Consider the following 18,680-nt stretch of genomic DNA (forward strand, 5'->3'; position numbering starts at 1 on the left):
AGTTCCAAATGTCAGCCTATTCCCAATGTAGTGCACTACTATTGACCAGGGCCCATAGGGAAGGGCCCATAGGGATATAGAGGAGATAGGGAGCCACTTGGAAAGGCACGTCTGGTCTGCTTTCAGAAGGAGAAGAACGTTGCACCTCCTCCTCTCCACTGCTTTTTAAAAAAAGCATCCCTCCATTATTCACAAGGAAGGTAGAGAAGATTTAAAGAAGAACGTTACGTGTTAGATTAACCCTCTAACCTACTGTATCACAATGACACAAGACTCAACATAGTACCTAGCGCTCTTGGGGTGGCTGGTAGCCTAGTGGTTAGAGCATTGGGCCAGTAACCAAAATGTTGGGGTGGCTGGTAGCCTAGTGGTTAGAGCGTTGGTTCAGTAACAGAAATGTTGGGGTGTCTGGTACCCTAGTGGTTAGAGCATTGGGCTAGTAACAGAAATGTTGGGCCAGTAACTGAAATGTTGGGGAGTTGGGCCAGTAACTAAAAGGTTGGGGAGTTGGGCCAGTAACTGAAAGGTTGGGGAGTTGGGCCAGTAACTGAAATGTTGGGGAGTTGGGCCAGTAACTAAAAGGTTGGGGAGTTGGGCCAGTAACTGAAAGGTTGGGGAGTTGGGCCAGTAACTGAAATGTTGGGGAGTTGGGCCAGTAACTGAAATGTTGGGGAGTTGGGCCAGTAACTGAAATGTTGGGGAGTTGGGCCAGTAACTGAAATGTTGGGGAGTTGGGCCAGTAACTGAAAGGTTGGGGAGTTGGGCCAGTAACTGAAAGGTTGGGGAGTTGGGCCAGTAACTGAAAGGTTGGGGAGTTGGGCCAATAACTGAAATGTTGGGGAGTTGGGCCAGTAACTGAAAGGTTGGGGAGTTGGGCCAGTAACTGAAAGGTTGGGGAGTTGGGCCAGTAACTGAAAGGTTGGGGAGTTGGGCCAGTAACTGAAAGGTTGGGGAGTTGGGCCAGTAACTGAAAGGTTGGGGAGTTGGGCCACTAACTGAAAGGTTGGGGAGTTGGGCCAGTAACTGAAAGGTTGGGGAGTTGGGCCACTAACTGAAAGGTTGGGGAGTTGGGCCAGTAACTGAAAGGTTGGGGAGTTGGGCCAGTAACTGACAGGTTGGGGAGTTGGGCCAGTAACTGAAAGGTTGGGGAGTTGGGCCAGTAACTGAAAGGTTGGGGAGTTGGGCCACTAACTGAAAGGTTGGGGAGTTGGGCCAGTAACTGAAAGGTTGGGGAGTTGGGCCAGTAACTGAAAGGTTGGGGAGTTGGGCCAGTAACTGAAAGGTTGGGGAGTTGGGCCACTAACTGAAAGGTTGGGGAGTTGGGCCAGTAACTGAAAGGTTGGGGAGTTGGGCCAGTAACTGAAAGGTTGGGGAGTTGGGCCAGTAACTGAAAGGTTGGGGAGTTGGGCCAGTAACTGAAAGGTTGGGGTGGCTGGTAGCCTAGTGGTTAGAGCGTTGGGCCAGTAACTGAAAGGTTGGGGAGTTGGGCCAGTAACTGAAAGGTTGGGGTGGCTGGTAGCCTAGTGGTTAGAACGTTGGGCCAGTAACTGAAAGGTTGGGGAGTTGGGCCAGAAACTGAAAGGTTGGGGAGTTGGGCCAGTAACTGAAAGGTTGGGGAGTTGGGCCAGTAACTGAAAGGTCAGGGAGTTGGGCGATTAACTGAAAGGTTGGGGAGTTGGGCCAGTAACTGACAGGTTGGGGTGGCTGGTAGCCTAGTGGTTAGAGCGTTGGGCCAGTAACTGAAAGGTTGGGGAGTTGGGCCAGTAACTGACAGGTTGGGGTAGCAGGTAGCCTAGTGGTTAGAACTTTGGACTAGTAACCGAAAGGATGCTGAATCAAATCCCCCGAGTTGACAAGGTACAAATCTGTTATTCTACCCCCGAACAAGGCAGTTAACCCACTGTTAGGGCTCTAAAGTAGTGCACTATATAGGGAATAGGGCTCAAAAGTAGTGCACTAAATAGGGAACAGCGTGACATTCGTGACACAGTCAAGATATCTGTGTGAAACAAGTGACGGTACGTTGTCAAAAGGGTTCCTAGCACACCTCGTCTGAAAGAACACGCTGCAGCAAATGAGCCTCAAGCAATATCGTCTTGGCAACACATCTTACCGGTACAACATCATCTTAGAAGCAAAACAAATGTGTTCAGACATAGAAACAAGATAGACCTATCTATTAGGGTTGTTTGTGAGTGGAGGGGCCCACAGTGTGAACAATAATATTAAACCTTTTTTGAAGGTCTGTCGACAACAGCGACTGATTCACGCTCCACTTCCACTAGTCTGTCTGACGGTGTTGTTGGAGCAGCATGGCCCTGTCCGCTGTGTGAACGTGAAATATTAACACGTGACATAGATATCAGAGTCAGAGGAGAGAAGAGACGAATGAATAAGGGGAAAAAGGAACAGAACGACGCCATCTCTACGTAGCTAGAAAACGCAGACCTCAATTCAAATGAGGAACACAGAGAAAAGAAGAGAGAGAGGGAGAGGGAGTTGAGGAGAGAAAGAGAGGGTCAGGAGTAGAGGGGGAGAGAGAGGGTCAGGGAGTAGAGGGGTCGAGAGAGAGGGTCAGGGAGTAGAGGGAGAGAGGGTTAGGGAGTAGAGAGGGGAGAGAGAGGGTCAGGGAGTAGAGAGGGGAGAGAGAGGGTCAGGGAGTAGAGAGGGAGAGAGAGGGTCAGGGAGTAGAGAGGGGAGAGAGAGGGTCAGGGAGTAGAGAGGGGAGAGAGAGGGTCAGGGAGTAGAGAGGGGAGAGAGAGGGTCAGTGAGTAGAGAGGGGAGAGAGAGTGTCAGGGAATAGAGGGGGGAGAGAGAGGGTCAGGGAGTAGAGAGGGAGAGAGGGTCAGGGAGTAGAGAGGGAGAGAGGGTCAGGGAGTAGAGAGGGGAGAGAGAGGGTCAGTGAGTAGAGAGGGGAGAGAGGGTCAGTGAGTAGAGAGGGGAGAGAGGGTAGGAGAGTAGAAAGGGGAGAGAGAGGGTCAGGGAGTAGAGAGGGGAGAGAGAGGGTCAGGGAGTAGAGAGGGGAGAGAGGGTCAGGGAGTAGAGAGGGGAGAGAGGGTAGGAGAGTAGAGAGGGGAGAAAGAGGGTCAGGGAGTAGAGGAGGGAGAGAGGGTCAGTGAGTAGAGAGGGGAGAGAGGGTCAGAGAGTAGAGAGGGGAGAAAGAGGGTCAGTGAGTAGAGAGGGGAGAGAGGGTCAGTGAGTAGAGAGGGGAGAGAGAGGGTCAGGGAGTAGAGAGGCGAGAGAGAGGGTCAGGGAGTAGAGGAGGGAGAGAGGGTCAGTGAGTAGAGAAGGGAGATAGGGTCAGTGAGTAGAGAGGGGAGAGAGAGGGTCAGAGAGTAGAGAGGGGAGAGAGAGGGTCAGGGAGTAGAGAGGCGAGAGAGAGGGTCAGGGAGTAGAGGAGGGAGAGAGGGTCAGTGAGTAGAGAAGGGAGATAGGGTCAGTGAGTAGAGAGGGGAGAGAGAGGGTCAGAGAGTAGAGAGGGGAGAGAGGGTCAGTGAGTAGAGAGGGGGGAGAGAGGGTCAGTGAGTAGAGGAGGGAGAGAGGGTCAGTGAGTAGAGAGGGGAGAGAGGGTCAGTGAATAGTGAGGGGAGAGTGAGGGTCAGTGAGTAGAGAGGGGCGAGAGAGGGTCAGGGAGTAGAGAGGGGAAAGAGGGGGTCAGGGAGTAGAGGAGGGAAAGAGAGGGTCAGGGAGTAGAGGAAGGGAGAGAGAGGGTCAGGGAGTAGAGAGGGGAGAGAGAGGGTCAGAGAGTAGAGGGGGGAGAAAGAGGGTCAGTGAGTAGAGAGGGGAGAGAGGGTCAGAGAGTAGAGGGGGAGAGAGCGGGTCAGGGAGTAGAGGGGGGAGAGAGGGTCAGTGAGTAGAGAGGGGAGAGAGTGTCAGTGAGTAGAGAGGGGAGAGAGAGGGTCAGGGAGTAGAGGAGGGAGAGAGAGTCAGTGAGTAGAGAGGGGAGAGAGGGTCAGTGAATAGAGAGGGGAGAGTGAGGGTCAATGAGTAGAGAGGGCGAGAGAGGGTCAGTGAGTAGAGAGGGGAGAGAGAGGGTCAGGGAGTAGAAAGGGGAGAGAGAGGGTCAGGAAGTAGAGAAGGGAGAGAGAGGGTCAGGGAGTAGAGAGGGGGAAGAGAGGGTCAGGGAGTAGAGGAGGGAAAGAGAGGGTCAGGGAGTAGAGGAGGGGAGAGAGAGGGTCAGGGAGTAGAGAGGGGAGAGAGAGGGTCAGGGAGTAGAGAGGGGAGAGAGAGGGTCAGGGAGTAGAGGGGGGAGAAAGAGGGTCAGTGAGTAGAGAGGGGAGAGAGTGGGTCAGGGAGTAGAGGGGGGAGAGAGGGTCAGAAGAGTAGAGGGGGAGAGAGCGGGTCAGGGAGTAGAGAAGGAGAGAGAGGGTCAGGGAGTAGAGAGGGGAGAGAGGGTCAGGGAGTAGAGAGGGGAGAGAGAGGGTCAGGGAGTAGAAAGTGGAGAAAGAGGGTCAGGGAGTAGAGAGGGGAGAGAGAGGGTCAGGGACTAGAGAGGGAGAGAGAGGGTCAGGGAGTAGAGAGGGGAGAGAGATGCCTGAATAGTGTTCACATACTGTGTGTCCAGATGGGTTGAATCAGTGGAGGCCTGACTGATGGAATTAGGGGAAACTCTGGCGTACATCTCAGAACACAGGACAGCTCAGATAAGTCACCCACCACAACTTCATTACAGTCCGCTGTGCCTTCAGGCAGGACATTTGGTTCAGACAATATGTTTGACTCTCTGTTGTTCTCTGCAAGCGTCCCAAATTGCTCCCTATTCCATTTGGGCCCTGATCTAAAGTAGTGCACTACCCCTATAGGACATGGTCTAAAGTAGTGCACTACCCTATAGGACATGGTCTAAAGTAGGGCACTACCCTATAGGACCTGGTCTTAAGTAGTGCACTACCCTATAGGACCTGGTCTAAAGTAGGGCACTACCCTATAGGCCCTGGTCTAAAGTAGTGCACTACCCTATAGGACCTGGTCTAAAGTAGTGCACTACCCTATAGGACCTGGTCTAAAGTAGTGCACTACCCCTATAGGACCTGGTCTAAAGTAGTGCACTACCCTATAGGACCTGGTCTAAAGTAGTGCACTACCCTATAGGCCCTGGTCTAAAGTAGTGCACACTATATATAGAATAGGGTGGCATTTGGGATGCAAGGCCTTGACTCTACTCTCATTGAATTTCAATAGATGAATCCATTCAACAAATGACTGACTGAAGAGTTATGGGGTGTACACATCAGATCACATCAGATCACATCAGATCACATCAGATCACATCAGGTCACATCAGATCACATCAGATCACATCAGATCACATCAGATCACATCAGATCACATCAGGTCACATCAGGTCACATCAGATCACATCAGATCAGATCACATCAGATCACATCAGATCACATCAGATCACATCAGATCACATCAGGTCACATCAGATCACATCAGATCAGATCACATCAGATCACATCAGATCACATCAGATTCACATCAGATCACATCAGATCACATCAGATCACATCAGATTCACATCAGATTCACATCAGATTCACATCAGATCACATCAGATCACATACAGATCACATCAGATCACATCAGATCACATCAGATTCACATCAGATTCACATCAGATCACATCAGATCACATACAGATCACATCAGATCACATCAGATCACATCAGATCACATCAGGTCACATCAGATCACATCAGATCACATCAGATCACATCAGATCACATCAGATCACATCAGGTCACATCAGATCACATCAGATCACATCAGGTCACATCAGATCACATCAGATCAGATCACATCAGATCACATCAGATCACATCAGATCACATCAGATCACATCAGATCACAACAGATCACATCAGGTCACATCAGGTCACATCAGATCACATCAGATCACATCAGATCACATCAGATCACATCAGGTCACATCAGGTCACATCAGATCACATCAGGTCACATCAGGTCACATCAGATCACATCAGATCACATCAGATCACATCAGATTCACATCAGATCACATCAGATCACATCAGATCACAACAGATCACATCAGATCACAACAGATCACATCAGATCACATCAGATCACATCAGATCACATCAGATCACATCAGATCACATCAGATTCACATCAGATCACAACAGATCACATCAGATCACATCAGATCACATCAGATCACATCAGATCACATACAGATCACATCAGATCACATCAGATCACATCAGATCACATCAGATCACATCAGATCACATCAGATGATCACATCAGATCAGATCAGATCACATCAGATCACATCAGATCACATCAGATCACATCAGATAACATCAGATCACATCAGAACACATCAGATCACATCAGATCACATCAGATCACATCAGATCACATCAGATTCACATCAGATCACATCAGATCACATCAGATCACATCAGACAACATCAGATCACATCAGATCACAACAGAACACAACAGATCACATCAGATCACATCAGATCACATCAGATCACATCAGATCACATCAGATCACAACAGATCACATCAGATCACATACACATGGTTAGCAGATGTTAATGGGTGTATACATCAGATCACATCAGATCACATCAGATCACATCAGATCACATCAGATCACATCAGATCACAACAGATCACAACAGATCACAACAGATCACATCAGATCACATCAGATCACATCAGATCACATCAGATCACATCAGATCACAACAGATCACATCAGATCACATACACATGGTTAGCAGATGTTAATGGGTGTATACATCAGATCACATCAGATCACATCAGATCACATCAGATCACATCAGATCACATCAGATCACATCAGATCACATCAGATCACAACAGATCACATCAGATCACATCAGATCACATCAGATCACATCAGATCACATCAGATCACATACACACGGTTAGCAGATGTTAATGGGTGTATACATCAGATCACATCAGATCACAACAGATCACATCAGATCACATACACACGGTTAGCAGATGTTAATGGGTCTTTACATCAGATCACAACACGGCCTTATTCTAAAATTAATGAAATTATATGTTTTTTCCCCCTCATCAATCTACACACAGTACCCCAGAATTGTAAAGTAGACGGTGGGAGTCAGGAAGCAGGGAGTCAGGAAGCAGGGAGCAGGGAGTCAGGGAGTCAGGGAGCAGGAAGCAGGGAGTCAGGGAGTCAGGGAGCAGGGAGCAGGGAGTCAGGGAGTCAGGGAGCAGGGAGTCAGGGAGCAGGGAGTCAGGAGTCAGGGAGTCAGGGAGTCAGGGAGTCAGGAAGCAGGGAGTCAGGGAGTCAGGGAGTCAGGAAGCAGGGAGTCAGGAAGCAGGGAGCAGGGAGTCGGGGAGCAGGGAGTCAGGAAGCAGGGAGTCAGGGAGTCAGGGAGTCAGGAAGCAGGGAGTCAAGAAGCAGGGAGCAGGGAGTCAGGAGTCAGGGAGTCAGGGAGTCAGGAAGCAGGTAGTCAGGAGTCAGGGAGTCAGGGAGTCAGGGAGTCAGGGAGACAGGAGTCAGGGAGTCAGGAAGCAGGGAGTCAGGGAGTCAGGGAGTCAGGGAGTCAGGAGTCAGGAGTCAGGGAGCAGGGAGCAGGGAGCAGGAAGCAGGGAGTCAGGAGTCAGGGAGTCAGGGAGTCAGGAAGCAGGGAGTCAGGAGTCAGGGAGTCAGGAAGCAGTGAGTCAGGAAGCAGGGAGCAGGGAGTCAGGGAGCAGGGAGTCAGGGAGTCAGGAAGCAAGGAGTCAGGAGTCAGGAAGCAGGGAGTCAGGGAGCAGGGAGCAGGGAGTCAGGGAGTCAGGGAGTCAGGAGTCAGGGAGTCAGGGAGTCAGGGAAGCAGGAAGCAGGAAGCAGGAAGCAGGGAGTCAGGGAGTCAGGGAGTCAGGGAGTCAGGGAGTCAGGGAGCAGGGATTCAGGGAGCAGGGATTCAGGGAGCAGGAAGCAGGGAGTCAGGGAGCAGGGAGTCAGGGAGTCAGGAAGCAGGTAGTCAGGAGTCAGGGAGTCAGGGAGTCAGGGAGTCAGGGAGTCAGGAGTCAGGAGTCAGGAAGCAGGGAGACAGGAGTCAGGGAGTCAGGAAGCAGGGAGTCAGGGAGTCAGGGAGTCAGGAGTCAGGAGTCAGGGAGCAGGGAGCAGGGAGCAGGAAGCAGGGAGTCAGGAGTCAGGGAGTCAGGGAGTCAGGAAGCAGGGAGTCAGGAGTCAGGGAGTCAGGAAGCAGTGAGTCAGGAAGCAGGGAGCAGGGAGTCAGGGAGCAGGGAGCAGGGAGTCAGGGAGTCAGGAAGCAGGGAGTCAGGAGTCAGGGAGCAGGGAGCAGGGAGTCAGGGAGTCAGGGAGTCAGGGAGTCAGGAGTCAGGGAGTCAGGGAGTCAGGGAAGCAGGAAGCAGGAAGCAGGAAGCAGGGAGTCAGGGAGTCAGGGAGTCAGGGAGTCAGGGAGCAGGGAGCAGGGAGTCAGGGAGTCAGGGAGTCAGGGAGTCAGGAGTCAGGGAGTCAGGGAGTCAGGGAAGCAGGAAGCAGGAAGCAGGAAGCAGGGAGTCAGGGAGTCAGGGAGCAGGGAGTCAGGGAGTCAGGGAGTCAGGGAGCAGGGATTCAGGGAGCAGGGATTCAGGGAGCAGGAAGCAGGGAGTCAGGGAGCAGGGAGTCAGGGAGTCAGGAAGCAGGGAGTCAGGGAGTCAGGGAGCAGGGAGCCAGGAGTCAGGGAGTCAGGGAGCAGGGAGTCAGGGAGCAGGGGGTCAGGGAGTCAGGAGTCAGGGAGCAGGAAGTCAGGAGTCAGGAAGCAGGGATTCAGGGAGCAGGGAGGACTGATGATGAGACGCAGGTGTAAGTCATGATGGGTTGCCAGGTTTGGTGAAAAATGGGTTGCCAGATTAGGGTAAAGATGGGTTGCCAGGTGTAAGTAATGATGGGTTGCCAGGAGTAAGTAATGATTTGTTGCCAGGTTTGCATAAAGATGGGTTGCCATGTGTAAGTAATGATGGGTTACCAGGTTTGCATAAAGATGGGTTGCCAGAAGCAAGTAATGATGGGTTGCCAGGTTTGCATAAAGATGGGTTGCCAAGTACAAGTAATGATGGGTTGCCAGGTTTGGGGAAAGATGGGTTGCCAGATTAGGTAAAAGATGGGTTGCCAGGGGTAAGTAATGATGGGTTGCCATGTGTAAGTAATGATGGGTTGCCAGGTTTGCATAAAGATGGGTTTCCAGGTATAAGTATGATGGGTTGCCAGGTTTGCATAAAGATGGGTTGCCAGGTACAAGTAATGATGGGTTGCCAGGTTTGCAAAATATGGGTTGCCAGGTATAAGTAATGATGGGTTGCCAGGTGTAAATAAAGATGGGTTCCCGGGTTTGCGTAAAGATGGGTTGCCAGGTTTGCATAAAGATGGGGTTGCCAGGTTTGCATAAATATGGGTGGCCAGGTTTGTGTAAAATTGGGTTACCAGCTTTGCGTGATTTTGGGGAAGAATTTAAGGGGTCTGAATACTTTACGAAGGCATTGTATATTTAATTAACCCCTGGAGACTGGAGACTGCGACACACACACACACACACACACACACACCGTCGTCGTCCCTCATCCTCTCCTCCCTTTTTGTATCAAGGTCTGTAGTCAGCGTGGAGCCCAATGCCACTGTTGCTTTTTATAGGGTCGTCACACTACCAAACCAATCCAAGTTGAGAGAAAACAACTGAGCACTTCAGCGTGCTGACAGAACCAGCCTCAACACCCTGAGACACTACACACAGACAGAACCAGCCTCAACACCCTGAGACACTACACACAGACAGAACCAGCCTCAACACCCTGAGACAGTACACACAGACAGAACCAGCCTCAACACCCTGAGACACTACACACAGACAGAACCAGCCTCAACCCCCTGAGACACTACACACAGAAAGAACCAGCCTCAACACCCTGAGACACTACACACAGACAGAACCAGCCTCAACACCCTGAGACAGTACACACAGACAGAACCAGCCTCAACACCCTGAGACACTACACACAGACAGAACCAGCCTCAACACCCTGAGACACTACACACAGACAGAACCAGCCTCAACACCCTGAGACAGTACACACAGACAGAACCAGCCTCAACACCCTGAGACACTACACACAGACAGATCCAGCCTCAACCCCCTGAGACACTACACACAGACAGAACCAGCCTCAACCCCCTGAGACACTACACACAGACAGAACCAGCCTCAACACCCTGAGACACTACACACAGACAGAACCAGCCTCAACACCCTGAGACACTACACACAGACAGAACCAGCCTCAACACCCTGAGACACTACACACAGACAGAACCAGCCTCAACACCCTGAGACAGTACACACAGACAGAACCAGCCTCAACACCCTGAGACACTACACACAGACAGAACCAGCCTCAACACCCTGAGACACTACACACAGAAAGAACCAGCCTCAACACCCTGAGACACTACACACAGACAGAACCAGCCTCAACACCCTGAGACAGTACACACAGACAGAACCAGCCTCAACACCCTGAGACACTACACACAGACAGATCCAGCCTCAACCCCCTGAGACACTACACACAGACAGAACCAGCCTCAACCCCCTGAGACACTACACACAGACAGAACCAGCCTCAACACCCTGAGACACTACACACAGACAGAACCAGCCTCAACACACTGAGACACTACACACAGACAGAACCAGCCTCAACACCCTGAGACACTACACACAGACAGAACCAGCCTCAACACCCTGAGACACTACACACAGACAGAACCAGCCTCAACACCCTGAGACACTACACACAGACAGAACCAGCCTCAACACCCTGAGACACTACACACAGACAGAACCAGCCTCAACACCCTGAGACACTACACACAGACAGAACCAGCCTCAACACCCTGAGACACTACACACAGACAGAACCAGCCTCAACACCCTGAGACACTACACACATACAGAACCAGCCTCAACACCCTGAGACACTACACACAGACAGAACCAGCCTCAACACCCTGAGACACTACACACAGACAGAACCAGCCTCAACACCCTGAGACACTACACACAGACAGAACCAGCCTCAACACCCTGAGACACTACACAGAGACAGAACCAGCCTCAACACACTGAGACACTACACACAGACAGAACCAGCCTCAACACCCTGAGACACTACACAGAGACAGAACCAGCCTCAACACACTGAGACACTACACACAGACAGAACCAGCCTCAACACACTGAGACACTACACACAGACAGAACCAGCCTCAACACCCTGAGACAGTACACACAGACAGAACCAGCCTCAACACCCTGAGACACTACACACAGACAGAACCAGCCTCAACACCCTGAGACACTACACACAGACAGAACCAGCCTCAACACCCTGAGACACTACACACAGACAGAACCAGCCTCAACACCCTGAGACACTACACACAGACAGAACCAGCCTCAACACCCTGAGACACTACACACAGACAGAACCAGCCTCAACACCCTGAGACACTACACACAGACAGAACCAGCCTCAACACCCTGAGACACTACACACAGACAGAACCAGCCTCAACACCCTGAGACACTACACACAGACAGAACCAGCCTCAACACCCTGAGACACTACACACAGACAGAACCAGCCTCAACACCCTGAGACACTACACACAGACAGAACCAGCCTCAACACCCTGAGACACTACACACAGACAGAACCAGCCTCAACACCCTGAGACACTACACACAGACAGAACCAGCCTCAACACCCTGAGACACTACACACAGACAGAACCAGCCTCAACACCCTGAGACACTACACACAGACAGAACCAGCCTCAACACCCTGAGACACTACACACAGACAGAACCAGCCTCAACACCCTGAGACACTACACACAGACAGAACCAGCCTCAACACCCTGAGACACTACACACAGACAGAACCAGCCTCAACACCCTGAGACACTACACACAGACAGAACCAGCCTCAACACCCTGAGACACTACACACAGACAGAACCAGCCTCAACACCCTGAGACACTACACACAGACAGAACCAGCCTCAACACCCTGAGACACTACACACATACAGAACCAGCCTCAACACCCTGAGACACTACACACAGACAGAACCAGCCTCAACACCCTGAGACACTACACACAGACAGAACCAGCCTCAACACCCTGAGACACTACACACAGACAGAACCAGCCTCAACACCCTGAGACACTACACAGAGACAGAACCAGCCTCAACACACTGAGACACTACACACAGACAGAACCAGCCTCAACACCCTGAGACACTACACAGAGACAGAACCAGCCTCAACACACTGAGACACTACACACAGACAGAACCAGCCTCAACACACTGAGACACTACACACAGACAGAACCAGCCTCAACACCCTGAGACAGTACACACAGACAGAACCAGCCTCAACACCCTGAGACACTACACACAGACAGAACCAGCCTCAACACCCTGAGACACTACACACAGACAGAACCAGCCTCAACACCCTGAGACACTACACACAGACAGAACCAGCCTCAACACCCTGAGACACTACACACAGACAGAACCAGCCTCAACACCCTGAGACACTACACACAGACAGAACCAGCCTCAACACCCTGAGACACTACACACAGACAGAACCAGCCTCAACACCCTGAGACACTACACACAGACAGAACCAGCCTCAACACCCTGAGACACTACACACAGACAGAACCAGCCTCAACACCCTGAGACACTACACACAGACAGAACCAGCCTCAACACCCTGAGACACTACACACAGACAGAACCAGCCTCAACACCCTGAGACACTACACACAGACAGAACCAGCCTCAACACCCTGAGACACTACACACAGACAGAACCAGCCTCAACACCCTGAGACACTACACACAGACAGAACCAGCCTCAACACCCTGAGACACTACACACAGACAGAACCAGCCTCAACACCCTGAGACACTACACACAGACAGAACTAGCCTCAACACACTGAGACACTACACACAGACAGAACCAGCCTCAACACCCTGAGACACTACACACAGACAGAACCAGCCTCAACACCCTGAGACACTACACACAGACAGAACCAGCCTCAACACCCTGAGACACTACACACAGACAGAACCAGCCTCAACACCCTGAGACACTACACACAGACAGAACCAGCCTCAACACCCTGAGACACTACACACAGACAGAACCAGCCTCAACACCCTGAGACACTACACACAGACAGAACCAGCCTCAACACCCTGAGACACTACACACAGACAGAACCAGCCTCAACACCATGAGACACTACACACAGACAGAACCAGCCTCAACACCCTGAGACACTACACAGAGACAGAACCAGCCTCAACACCCTGAGACACTACACACAGACAGAACCAGCCAAAATGGCACCCTATTCCCTACGTAGTACACTAGGTCCCCATAGGGTTCTGGACAAAGAAGTAGTGCACTACGTAGTGGATATTATTCCCTTTGGGGACGTATTGTTTTTTATTATTTTATTCTCCCATTACAGACTGAAAATGAAATTGGCATTTCTGTTTAAGCTTCACAAATTGATTTCTCACCCCCTGGGTGGTAAGTAATAAGAATTACTGAGCATGAAAGAGAAGCAATCGTTTCAGCATTTAAAAAGAAGAAGTTACACGAAGAAAACCTACACTCTCATTTATTTTTTCTTGCCCCGTAACCTGAATCAATATTCTTCAAGGTTTCAAAAGACAATATGAGGTGTTTTTTTTTTTTTTAACATCTGCTTTCAAACTCCTTCCATCCAGTACCTCCTGATAACACAGCTCCTTCCATCCTATACCTCCTGATAAAACAGCTCCTTCCATCCTATACCTCCTGATAACACAGCTCCTTCCATCCTATACCTCCTGATAACATCACCTCCATGTTAACAGTGTTGGATAACACAGCTCCTTCCATCCTATACCTCCTGATAACACAGCTCCTTCCATCCTATACCTCCTGATAACATCACCTCCATGTTAACAGTGTTGGATAACACAGCTCCTTCCATCCAATACCTCATGACAACATCACCTCCATGTTGGATAACACAGCTCCTTCCATCCAATACCTCCTGATAACATCACCTCCTTCCATCCAATACCTCATGACAACATCACCTCCACGTTAACAGTGTTGGATAACCGGTCGAACTACCAAAATAAACTCTTTAACAAACAATGTTGGATAACAGTCGTTTGAAGGTTTTATTGTCTGACCTCATTCAATAGACTTCAGTACATTGAGGTCTTGTTACAACAGCTGTCTACTGAATGAGAAGGTCAGTCAGCTGTTGGTAACAGAACCTCTGTCTACTGAATGAGAAGGTCAGTCAGCTGTTGGTAACAGAACCTCTGTCTATTGAATGAGAAGGTCAGTCCGCTGTTGGTAACAGAACCTCTGTCTATTGAATGAGAAGGTCAGTCCGCTGTTGGTATCAGGACCTCTGTCTACTGAATGAGAAGGTCAGTCAGCTGTTGGTATCAGGACCTCTGTCTACTGAATGAGAAGGTCAGTCAGCTGTTGGTATCAGGACCTCTGTCTATTGAATGAGAAGGTCAGTCAGCTGTTGGTATCAGGACCTCTGTCTATTGAATGAGAAGGTCAGTCCGCTGTTGGTAACATAACCTCTGTCTATTGAATGAGAAAGTCAGTCCGCTGTTGGTATCAGGACCTCTGTCTATTGAATGAGAAGGTCAGTCCGCTGTTGGTAACAGAACCTCTGTCTATTGAATGAGAAGGTCAGTCCGCTGTTGGTAACAGAACCTCTGTCTATTGAATGAGAAGGTCAGTCAGCTGTTGGTAACAGAACCTCTGTCTATTGAATGAGAAGGTCAGTCCGCTGTTGGTAACAGAACCTCTGTCTATTGAATGAGAAGGTCAGTCCGCTGTTGGTAACAGAACCTCTGTCTATTGAATGAGAAGGTCAGTCCGCTGTTGGTAACAGAACCTCTGTCTATTGAATGAGAAGGTCAGTCAGCTGTTGGTAACAGAACCTCTGTCTATTGAATGAGAAGGTCAGTCCGCTGTTGGTAACAGAACCTCTGTCTATTGAATGAGAAAGTCAGTCCGCTGTTGGTAACAGAACCTCTGTCTATTGAATGAGAAGGTCAGTCCGCTGTTGGTAACAGAACCTCTGTCTATTGAATGAGAAGGTCAGTCAGCTGTTGGTAACAGAACCTCTGTCTATTGAATGAGAAGGTCAGTCAGCAGTTGGTAACAGAACCTCTGTCTATTGAATGAGAAGGTCAGTCAGCTGTTGGTAACAGAACCTCTGTCTATTGAATGAGAAGGTCAGTCAGCTGTTGGTAACAGAACCTCTGTCTATTGAATGAGAAGGTCAGTCAGCAGTTGGTAACAGAACCTCTGTCTATTGAATGAGAAGGTCAGTCAGCTGTTGGTAACAGAACCTCTGTCTATTGAATGAGAAGGTCAGTCCGCTGTTGGTAACAGAACCTCTGTCTATTGAATGAGAAGGTCAGTCAGCTGTTGTTAACAGAACCTCTGTCTATTGAATGAGAAGGTCAGTCAGCTGTTGGTTACAGAACCTCTGTCTATTGAATGAGAAGGTCAGTCAGCTGTTGGTAACAGAACCTCTGTCTATTGAATGAGAAGGTCAGTCAGCTGTTGGTAACAGAACCTCTGTCTATTGAATGAGAAGGTCAGTCAGCTGTTGGTAACAGAACCTCTGTCTATTGAATGAGAAGGTCAGTCAGCTGTTGGTAACAGAACCTCTGTCTATTGAATGAGAAGGTCAGTCAGCTGTTGGTAACAGAACCTCTGTCTATTTAATGAGAAGGTCAGTCAGCTGTTGGTAACGGAACCGCTGTCTATTGAATGAGAAGGTCAGTCCGCTGTTGGTAACAGAACCTCTGTCTATTGAATGAGAAGGTCAGTCAGCAGTTGGTAACAGAACCTCTGTCTATTGAATGAGAAGGTCAGTCAGCTGTTGGTAACAGAACCTCTGTCTATTGAATGAGAAGGTCAGTCAGCTGTTGGTAACAGAACCTCTGTCTATTGAATGAGAAGGTCAGTCAGCAGTTGGTAACATAACCTCTGTCTATTGAATGAGAAGGTCAGTCAGCTGTTGGTAACAGAACCTCTGTCTATTGAATGAGAAGGTCAGTCCGCTGTTGGTAACAGAACCTCTGTCTATTGAATGAGAAGGTCAGTCAGCTGTTGTTAACAGAACCTCTGTCTATTGAATGAGAAGGTCAGTCAGCTGTTGGTTACAGAACCTCTGTCTATTGAATGAGAAGGTCAGTCAGCTGTTGGTAACAGAACCTCTGTCTATTGAATGAGAAGGTCAGTCAGCTGTTGGTAACAGAACCTCTGTCTATTGAATGAGAAGGTCAGTCAGCTGTTGGTAACAGAACCTCTGTCTATTGAATGAGAAGGTCAGTCAGCTGTTGGTAACAGAACCTCTGTCTATTGAATGAGAAGGTCAGTCAGCTGTTGGTAACAGAACCTCTGTCTATTTAATGAGAAGGTCAGTCAGCTGTTGGTAACGGAACCGCTGTCTATTGAATGAGAAGGTCAGTCCGCTGTTGGTAACAGAACCTCTGTCTATTGAATGAGAAGGTCAGTCAGCTGTTGGTAACAGAACCTTTGTCTATTGAATGAGAAGGTCAGTCAGATGTTGGTAACAGAACCGCTGTCTATTGAATGAGAAGGTCAGTCAGCAGTTGGTAACAGAACCTCTGTCTATTGAATGAGAAGGTCAGTCAGCTGTTGGTAACAGAACCTCTGTCTATTGAATGAGAAGGTCAGTCAGCAGTTGGTAACAGAACCTCTGTCTATTGAATGAGAATGTCAGTCTGTTGTTGGTAACAGAACCTCTGTCTATTGAATGAGTAGGTCAGTCAGCTGTTGGTAACAGAACCTCTGTCTATTGAATGAGAAGGTGTTTTGTTACATCAACTTGCCACTATTCATTCTTTATTTGTCTTTATTTGCATTTGCGTGTGTGTGTGTGTGTGTGTGTGTGTGTGTGTGTGTGTGTGTCTATGTGTGTGTGTGTGTGTGTGTGTGTGTGTGTGTGTGTGTGTGTGTGTGTGTGTGTGTGTGTGTGTGTGTGTGTGTCTATGTGTGTGTGTGTGTGTGTGTGTGTGTCTATGTGTGTGTGTGTGTGTGTGTGTGTGTGTGTGTGTGTCTATGTGTGTGAGTGTGTGTGTGTGTGTGTGTGTGTGTGTGTGTGTGTGTGTGTGTGTGTGTGTGTGTGTGTGTGTGTGTGTGTGTGTGTGTGTGTGTGTGTGTGTGTGTGTGTGTGTGTGTGTGTGTCTATGTGTGTGTGTGTGTGTGTGTGTGTGTGTGTGTGTCTATGTGTGTGTGTGTGTGTGTGTGTGTGTGAGTGTGTGTGTGTGTGTGTGTGTGTGTGTGTGTGGTGTGTGTGTGTGGTGTGTGTGTCTATGTGTGTGTGTGTGTGTGTGTGTGTGTGTGTGTGTGTGTGTGTGTGTGTGTGTGTGTGTGTGTGTAGATGTATCTGTTCACCACTAAGGTCTCCCCCGCCCCCTCAAAGGCTCAGTAACTCCTCCCCCTTGTGTTTCAGAATGTCCTCGTCCTCTTCAATCACAGCACGTCGATGAAACATTAACAGATGACAGATGAAAAAACACTACCGGAGACCAACGAATCGCAGGGTTTCACCAGGGAAAACCAAACTCATGATCCCATGTAGTTTAAAAACACTCTTTGGTGAAAAAAAATATATATCAACTTTCACAACTAAAAAGCTCTGACGAAGGCCACGAGATGGACATGTAAAGCTTTAATGAAAACAAGGGATGGGACCTGTGGACAGGTTTCTCTTTTGTTTCAGGAACATTCTGGTCGACCTCAAACCAAGACATCGTTTGGCAACGTTGAGTTGACGTTTGTTTAAAGAAATAAAAACACATATCGACATAACTTGCCTACCTGGTTAAATAAAGGTGAAATAAAAATAAATAAATACAAATTATAGACAAATACATCTCTTCTTTTTATTTATATTTTATTTGAACCTTTATTTATTTAGTTAAGAACAGATTCTTATTTACAATGAGGTAGAACGTCTACCTCGGCCAACGTCGGACGACGCTGGGGCCAATTTTTCGCTGTCCCCATGGGACACCCAATCACGTCCGGATGTGATACAGTCGGACGACACTGGGGTCAACCATGGGACACCCAATCACGTCCGGAGGTGATACAGTCGGACGACACTGGGGTCAACCATGGGACACCCAATCACGTCCGGATGTGATACAGTCGGACGACACTGGGGTCAACCATGGGACACCCAATCACGTCCGGATGTGATACAGCCCGGATTCAAACCTGGGACTTTTCTTCAAGGAACATTTCTGATAGACAAATATATCTCAGCTTTTCATCAACGAACAACAACAAAAAAAAATGCTGTAGTTTTTAACAAAGTAAAACGCTTGAGCTTACTTTTTAACGTCCCAGTGTCAAAGACACATGGAATCACATGATCAAAATAATAATCTTGTATTCACACGATTACACGGTTCATCTCGGCGTAAACGGATACATAATAAGGTGAGTAATCACAGACACAAAAAGCCATTTATTATCCAATTAATCTGCTTT

The sequence above is a fragment of the Oncorhynchus clarkii genome, chromosome 7 (genome assembly GCF_045791955.1).
Source record: "Oncorhynchus clarkii lewisi isolate Uvic-CL-2024 chromosome 7, UVic_Ocla_1.0, whole genome shotgun sequence".
In the NCBI taxonomy this organism is placed as follows: Eukaryota; Metazoa; Chordata; class Actinopteri; order Salmoniformes; family Salmonidae; genus Oncorhynchus; species Oncorhynchus clarkii.